General features: G+C 33.3%; 1 pseudogene; it reads right to left on the bottom strand.

The window, feature by feature from the left end:
- Nucleotides 1–1,763: 1,763 nt before the first annotated feature.
- Nucleotides 1,764–2,794, bottom strand: LOC141505144 (adhesion G protein-coupled receptor E3 pseudogene; annotated as a pseudogene).
- Between the last annotated feature and the right edge of the window lie 6,025 nt (nucleotides 2,795–8,819).

Raw genomic sequence — 8,819 nt, 5'->3', positions numbered from 1 at the left:
ACCTAGATGACATCACTATATTTGTGACAAAAAGCCCAGATGAAAAGCAGGGATGTTTACTTTAAAATTATATGTCTCAATTTAATTTGGTTTACTTTAATTCTGCTTTGCTCACAAAGATTGTACTTTCTTTGATAAGGACATCCTATGCTGGGCAGTCCTAAATCAAAATCTCCCATACCTGACAATCAATTGTAAAGTTCTTAACAGAGACCCTCAGACTGTCCTAGCACTTAGAGCATTTTGAGACTCAAAAGAAATGACTTTTGGTACAGAGATTGAGAACCTATTTAGGAGGGCTGGACTTAATCCGTACTCCAGTTAGCAAGAGTGTAAATACCCTGGTTGGGGAGCTAAAGGGGGAAGTGTGGGGGAGAGTATGCTTGGGGGGGAACACAAATGTTTCATGAAATGATTTGACTTTGGATGATACTTTGGCATATGAGGATTGTGTATCCTTAGAGGGTACTTGAAAAGGGGGTAAGATATGAAATGATTACATTTTGATGTAATTCATAACACTTAAGAAGTATATTTCTAATGAAACAGAAGAGGAGAGGGCACTTAGGACTATGAGGCAATGCTGTTTATCAAACAATCAAGCAATCAATCAATCAAGCTATGATTGTACTTTGATAGTACTTTGATCTTATTAAACAATCAGGCAATTAATTAATCAAACTTTGATGTTACTTGATTGATAGTACTTCTTTTGATAAATAGCATCAGGTGAAGAGGCACAAAGATCTATTATATCAGAGAGAAAGAAGGGAGGGTGTGAACACTGAAATTCTAGTCAATAGATTTATCCCAGAAAGGGAATAAGATACATTCCCATTTGTGTTTAAAAATCTATCCTACTCTACAGGGAAGAAGGAAGGAGAGAAAGAAAAGGGAAGAAGGGACTGATAAAAGGGAAGGTGAAAGTATAAGTAAAAATAAATTGAAAGTTAAATTTTAAAAGAAAAGTTAAAGAGGGAAAGAAGAAAAATTGTGGAGAGGAGGAATAAGAGGAAAGGAAAGAGAGAAAAATATAAATTTGGTAAGTTAGCATGGAGAGAAATACAGAGTTAGTAATATTGTTTTTTTTAATGTAGTTGGCAAATACCTCTAAAGAGGGATTGATTTATTATTTTGTTGATTGCCTAGATTTGATAAAATATTAACAATACAGATTAAATTTAAAAATGTTCCTAGCGGGGGTGGCTAGGTGGTACAGTGGATAGAGCACTGGCTCTGGAGTCAGGAGTACCTGAATTCAAATCCAATCACAGACACTTAATAATTACCTAGCTGTGTGGCCTTGGGCAAGCCACTTTAACCACACTGACTTGCAAAAAAAAAAAAAATGTTCCCAGCAGCTATTTTCATCTGCCTCATTTAATTCTAGTTGTTAAACATTTACCAGAATGCCTCTCCTTATACCCCAAATTTTGTTTCTGTGATGTGAAGAGCCAAGGTATGATACTGAAAAGATATAGTTGGACAGATAGAAGATTTAAGAAAGAGTAGGTCATTAAAAACCTAGAGATGGGAGTTCATCCAAAAGGATCACAGTCTTGAGTCAGACAAGGTATGAGTATGATCCTTTCAACTTCACTAATCAAACCTTGGCTGCCTTCTCCCCCTGCCCTTCTCCCACTAGGTAAGTGAGATCTTCTGAGAAAATTCGATTTGAAGAAGGGTATAGAAGGGAATTGTCTCCTCCCTAAATTGATTAGAATACTCTTTACTCTTCTTCATGAGGTCAGGCTGATGGCAGTCCAGCAGTTCCTATATCAATGGGCAAGGGAGAGGGAGAGTTTTTAATCTTTGAAGTTTTCCTCCTGGTTCTCTGTTTGGGTCTGTGTGGAGCCAGAGACAACATTGCTTGAGACAGTGTACGATTCAGATTTTGTTTGCCTGATTTTCAAGAACCATTTCTTGCATTGTTTCTGAACCTGGCAACTGAGGACTGAGGTAGATGAGGACTCCTTGCAGGCTGCTGATAATAGTGAAGAGATAGGCCATGATCCTAGCAGCTGGGCCAATCTCAGAATGCCCAGACACCAGGTGCAGCCCAGGATACCTAACTGAGCTAGGGCTTTGAATGTTAGCAACCTTATATCCTGAAGAGTGGACACGTCATTGTTGATGGAGGAAAATTTTCTTTGCAAAATCCAAAGGACCAGAAGAAAAAAAGTGAAATTTACAGAGAATGTAGCATATATTAGTCCATGGAAAGCCCAGACAAATCCCTTTTTTCCACATGGAACCAGCAATGGGAAGGGGATTGCATAAAGGTCTGCTCTTGATGCTGCAGAAATAGCCGCAATCACAGCCAGAAGTTCGAAGCTCAAAGGATACATGATTTTTTTTTCATGGATTGTTTTACTCTGGAGTAATTGACAACCATCAGGTTTGGTGCAGTTAGGAAGAGATGCAGGCCCTCTAGCAGCATACAGGTGAAAGCAGCAAAGTACAAATAATGCAACAGGCCTGCAATGATGGAGCCGAGCGTCTGATTCTTCGTCTGTTTAATTCTTATGAGGAAGAAGAGATCAACCAAGAAGAGACATAGTGAGAGCTGCAGGTGGAGGGAGGTGCTGGAGTTCAGAATGATGGGGTACAGGAGGAAGGTGAGGGCAGTCAGAAAGAGACACAATGGAGAGAGGCTCAGTTCCACATAAGTAATTACTGTCAGCATGAAATCTTCTTCCTGTGAATAGAGAGCCATCAGGACAGCAAAACTGGACAAATGGGTGTAGTTTCAGTATGTGTGTGTTTCATTGAACTTAATAGGGTTACAATTCATTGTAGACCAGTCACCTCCCTCCTGTATCTGTTTTTCCCAGTAGACACAGAGAGACCTTTATTCCTTCATCTTTTTCTTGGGTATTTGACTGGATAATATCCATGCAGAGAGTTTTCACTGAGTTATTCTGAGCTTCCAGTTTAATGCCCACATTTTCGAAGGGGCAGTTGCTGATTTCTTTTCTTTCAAAAGCCAGAAAAGATTTTTTTTCCTGTAGTTTCTGGATCTCCTCAGAAGACTTGAGAATAGCCTTTTTCTAGGTCCTGTAATAGTCTTGTCACTTCATTTCCAATTTCTGTCTTGGTTTTAGTAATTGGAAGGTTATGGGTATTAAGAAATGATTCAAAGTGGAAAGGAATATTCTTGTAGTCTTTATCATTTGTGAGCCCTTTACAATTGTTCATATTTCTTCTCCAGAAGGAAGGGCATATCCAGAGATGCATTCACAGTGGTAATTTCCCTCTGTATTAACAGAGTCTGCATTTAGACCACAAGAAAAGCCACTGGACCCTGCACACTCATTAACATCTTGGCAAGGAAAAGACCTATCTTTTGCCCAGAAACAGGGAGACAAGTGATATAAATATTTCTTGAATCCTTAATCTAGAGTGATTAAAATGTTTTTCTTATCAGGATATCTTACAAAATGGCACACCTCCTTGATGGTGGAAGAGAGGGGCCCAGAGTTAGTAATCTTAACTGTAATTGTGAATGTGATGAACTCTCCCACAAAATGGAAATTAAAGAGATAATTTGGAGCTGTTTTGCCAAACAATGTCCCAACATTTGATGACCTGAGTGAAATAAATTAATATTTACAAAAATATAAAATACCCAGATTAATAGAAGAGAAATGAAATACTTAAATAATCTTATTTCAGAAAAATAAATTGAAGAAACCATCAATAAATTCCTTAAGAAAAAGTCTTCAGGTCCAGATGGATTTACAAGTGAATTCTACGAAGCATTTAAGGAACAATTAATTCATATTGTACATCAACTATTTAAAAAAATAGGAGTTCTGTAAATTCATTTTTATGACACCAATATGATGCTAATACCTAAAGCAGATAGAACCAAAACAAAGAATATTATAGATCTTCCTAATGAACATTAGTGCAAAAATCTTAAATAAAATTTTAGCAGAGATTACAGCAAGTTATTACTAGGATAATAAACCATGATCAAGTAGAATTTATACTAGGTAGGCAGGGACTTTTCAAACTTAAGAAAATACTCATCATTGAACATATTAATAGTAAAATCATCAGAAATCGTATGATTAACTAAATAGATACTGAAAAAGACTGATAAAATACAACAATCATTCCTACTAAAACACTAGACTGGATAGGAATAAATGGTGTTTTCTTTAAAATAATAAACAGTATCTATCTAAAAAATCAACAAATATTATATGTGATGGTATAAATGCAGAGTTTTTCCAATAAGATCTGGAGTGAAACAAGGGTATCCATTATCACTATTACTATTCAATATAGTATTTGGAAATGCTAGTTTTAACAGTAACAGAAGAAAAAGAAATTGAAGGAATCAGAATTGGCAATGATGAAACAATGTTTTCATTCTTTGCAGATGATATGATGGTATACTTAGACAACCTGAAAAAAATCATCTAAAAAACTACCTGAAACAATTAACAAATCCATCAAAGTAGAAGGTTATAAAATAAACCCACATAAATCATCAGCATTTCTATATATGAACATCACAACCAAAGAGCAAGAGATAGAAAGAGAAATTCCATTTGAAGTACCTAAAGACAATATGAAATTCTTGCCTCTCAAGGTAAACCCAAAAACTGTATGAACACAATTACAAAGCACTTCTCACTCAAATAAAGTTTAATCTAAACAACTGGAAAAATGTCAGTTGCTCATAGGTTAGGTTGAGCTAATATAATAAAAAGAGAAATTCTGCCCAAATTAAATTATTTATTCAGTGCCAAACCAATAAAACTCCCAAATAATTATTTTACCTACATAGAAAAAATAACAACATTTTCAGCCACAAAAGATCAACAATATCAAGAAAACTGATGAAAAAAGTGTAAAGGAAGGTAAGCTAACAGTACCAGATCTAAAACTATACTATAAAATGGTAGTCATCCAAATTGCCTCATATTGATTAAGAAACAGAGTAATGGATCAGTGGATTGGATATGTTCGAAAGAAGCAGGAGTAAATGACTACAATAATCTAGTGTTTGAGAAACCTAAAGACATTTGGTGTGACTATAAGAAGCTACAAAACAATTAAGACACGGAAAAAAGGATTATATTGGGAGAAGAAGGTAGAGGCATTAGAGGATAAAATGTCCTCTTACATTAGAGGGGGGACAAAGGGAGAGTGTGAACATTGTACAAATCTTACTCTCATCTGATTTGGCTTAATTGGGTTTAGAAATTTATCCTTCCCTACCAGAAAATAGAAAGGAAGGGAGTGGGGGAAAGAAAAAGGAAAATTGAGAGAGTCAAGCAGTGAGAAGGAATAAGGGGAAAGAAGAGAAAAGTATAAATGGGACAAAACGGGATGGAGGGAATTAGTCATCAAGACTTAATATGTAAATGGGACAAACTCTCCCATAAAACAGTAGCAGAGACAAGAATGGATTAAATATCAGATTTCTACTATATGTTTGTTTACAAGAAACACTTTTGAAGCAGAGCTATCCACAGGGTAAAGGTAAAAGACTGGAGTAAATATATTACACTTCAGTTGAATTATAAAAAAACAGGGTTACAATGCTGATTTCAGAAAAAGCAAAAGCAAAAATAGATTGAATTAAAAGGGATAAGGAAGGAAAGTACATCTTCCTAAAGTGTACCATAGGCAATTAATAATCTCAATAGTAAACATATAAGTATCAAGTGGTGTAGCATCCAAACTTTTAATTTTATTTATTTATTTTTCCAATTACATGCAGTGATAATTTTCAGCAATCATTTTTTGTAAGATTTTGAGTTTCACATTTTTCTTCTCCCATCTTCCCTTCCTTCTCCCACACCCTTATAAAGCAGTCTAATATACTTTATATATATATAACTATGTTAAACACATATCCATATTAATCTTGTTGTGAAAAAAAAATCAAATCTAAAAGAGAAAAACATGAGGGCGGGGGAAACCCTAATATAAAAAATAAATTTCAAAAATTGAAATTTTTTTTTACAGCTTTGGTCTGCATTTAGACTTAAAATGCCATCTGCATATGGATGGTATTTTCTATGACATGTCCTTTAGTATTGTCTTTCATTATTGTATTGCTAGGATGAACAAGTCCATCAGTAAACAACTTTGCCATTAGTATATACAATGTCCTTCTGGTTCTGCTTAATTTATTCAGCATCAGTTCATTTAAGTCTTTTGAAGCTTTTCTGATATCCCATCCCTCATGATTTCTTATAGAACAATAGTATTTCAGCACCTTCATATATCACAATTTGTTCAACCATACTCCAATTGAATGGCATCCTCTCAATTTCCAATCTTTTGTCACAATACAAAAAGCTGCTAGAAATATAATTGCATGTACAAGTTATTTTTTTATTTTTGTTTGGTGATCTCTTTGGGATACAATCTTAGTAGTAGTAGCATCCAGATTCTTAGAGGAGAAGCTAAATGAATTCCAGGATGACATAGAGAACAAAACTATATTAGTAGGGGATTTCAACCTCCTTCTCTTAGAATTAGAAAAAATAAGTAAGAAGGAAGTTAAAAAGGTGAATAGAATTTTAGATTTGGATTTGATAGACCTCTGGAAAAAACTGAATAGGTATAGAAAGGAATCTACTTTCTTCTCTGTAGTACATGGCACAACAATTGACATGTATTAGGGGAAAGAAACCTCACAATCAAATGCAGAAAAGCAGAAATTGTACATATATCCTTTTCAGGTCACAGTGTAATAAAAATTACATGCAATAAAGGGTTATGGAAAGATAAACCAAAAATTAATTAGAAACTAAATTACATATTTTAAGAATGAATGGATCAAACAAAAGAAAAACAGAAATAATCAACAATTTAATCCAAGACAATGACAGTGATGAGAAGGCATGCCAAAACTTGTTAGGTGCAGTCAACCACTTATTAAGGGGAAATTTCATATCGCTAAATGCTTATATGAATAAAATATAGAAAATAAAGATCAATTAATTGGACATGCAACTAAAAATCTAAGAAAAGACCAATAACCCCCCACATTAAATAACAAATTAGAAATTCTGAAAAATCAAAGAAGAAATTAATAAAATTGAAAGTAAAATACTTGTCTCATTAATGAATAAAACAGGGTTGGCTTCATGGAAAAAATAAAATAGATAAACATTTGATTAATCTGATTAAAGAAAAGAAAGAAGACAATCAAATTATCTGTATTAAAATATGAAAAGTGAGAACTCACCATCAATTAGGAGGAAATTAAAGTAATAATTCAGAGCTATTTTGACCAACTGTTTGCCAAGTCTGAATATAAGTGAAATGGACATGTATTTATAAAAATAGAAACTTCTCATATTAACAGGAGGGGAAATAAAATACTTGAATAACTTCATTTCGGGAAAAAAGGAAAGGAACAAGCCATCAATGAACTCCTTAAGAAAAAAAAATCTATGACCAGATGGATTTTCAAGTGATTTCTGGTAAACCTTTAAAGAAGAATTCATTCTAATTCCATATAAATTAGTTGAAAAAATAGCTGGAAAAGGGCTTCTGCCACATTCCTTTTATGACATCAAAATGGTGCTGATATGTAAAATCAGGAAAAAGCCAAAATAGACAAAGAAAACTAGATACCAATCTCTTTAATGAATAATGACACAAAAAGTTTACAGCAAGTTAATGCTATGATCATTCACTATGAAATCAGGAATTTAGGAATTGTACAATATCAGGAAAGCAATCAGCATAATTTTCTGTTAATTAACAGAAATCATGTGATCATCTCAATAGATGTTGAAAAATCTTTGACAAAATATAGTCATCATTCCTATTATAAGGAGTAGATATCATAGAAATAAATAGCATTTTCCTTAAAATGATAAGCAGTATCTATCTAAAACCATTAGAAAGTATCATATGTAATGGGGATAAATTAGAAGCATGGCCAATAAAATCAAGGTGAAAAATGATAACTATTATTCAATTATATTAAAACTTTTAGTTTTAGCAATAAGAAAAGAAATTGAAGGAATTGGAATAGGCAATGAGGAAACAAAACTTTCACTCACTGTAAATGATATATCTACCTCTTTATATTCTTATATATCTATCTCTTTATATTCACATCTCACTTGTGTGTGGTTTATATAAATTCCTTCTGACTACTCTAATAAAAGAGAAAGCCCATATAAGTTATTAGAATAATCTTCCCATGTGAGAATATAAAAAGTCCAACATCATTAAATCACTAATATAGCATATTAGTATACCTAATAGTATACTTAGATAACCCTAAATCAATTAAAAACTATGTGAAATAATTTACAAGCAAACTAGCAGTATAAAACATCACCATTTCTACCAATCAAGTCCAACAGCAAAATATATAATGGGAAGTTACTTTTAACTGTAACTGTAAATTGCTCAATGAAGAAAATCAATCCTTAGAATCTAGAATTGAATAATGGGAAACTTATGACTTTTTGAGAAGTCAAGAAACAATAAAACAAAGCCGAAGAATGAAAAACTAGAAGATGATGTGAATTATCTTATTGGAAAAACAACTGCCTTGGAAAATAGATCCAGAAGAGATAATTTGGAAATTACTGGTCTACCTGAAATTCATGATTGCAAAAAGAATCTAGCTATCATATGTCAAGAAATTATGAAGGAAAATGCCCTGTTATTTTAGAAACAGATGGTAAAATTGAAATGGAAAGATTTCATCAATTGCCACTTGAAAGAGATTACAAAATGAAAACTCCCCAGGAATAATATAACCTAATTTCAAAGCTCCCAGGTTAAGGAGAAAATATTGCAAGCAGATAGAAAGAAGCAATTCA

The sequence above is a fragment of the Macrotis lagotis genome, chromosome 1 (assembly GCF_037893015.1).
Source record: "Macrotis lagotis isolate mMagLag1 chromosome 1, bilby.v1.9.chrom.fasta, whole genome shotgun sequence".
Lineage (NCBI taxonomy): Eukaryota > Metazoa > Chordata > Mammalia > Peramelemorphia > Peramelidae > Macrotis > Macrotis lagotis.
Note: the sequence above shows the minus strand (reverse complement) of the source record. Positions and strands in the feature narration are given on the sequence as shown.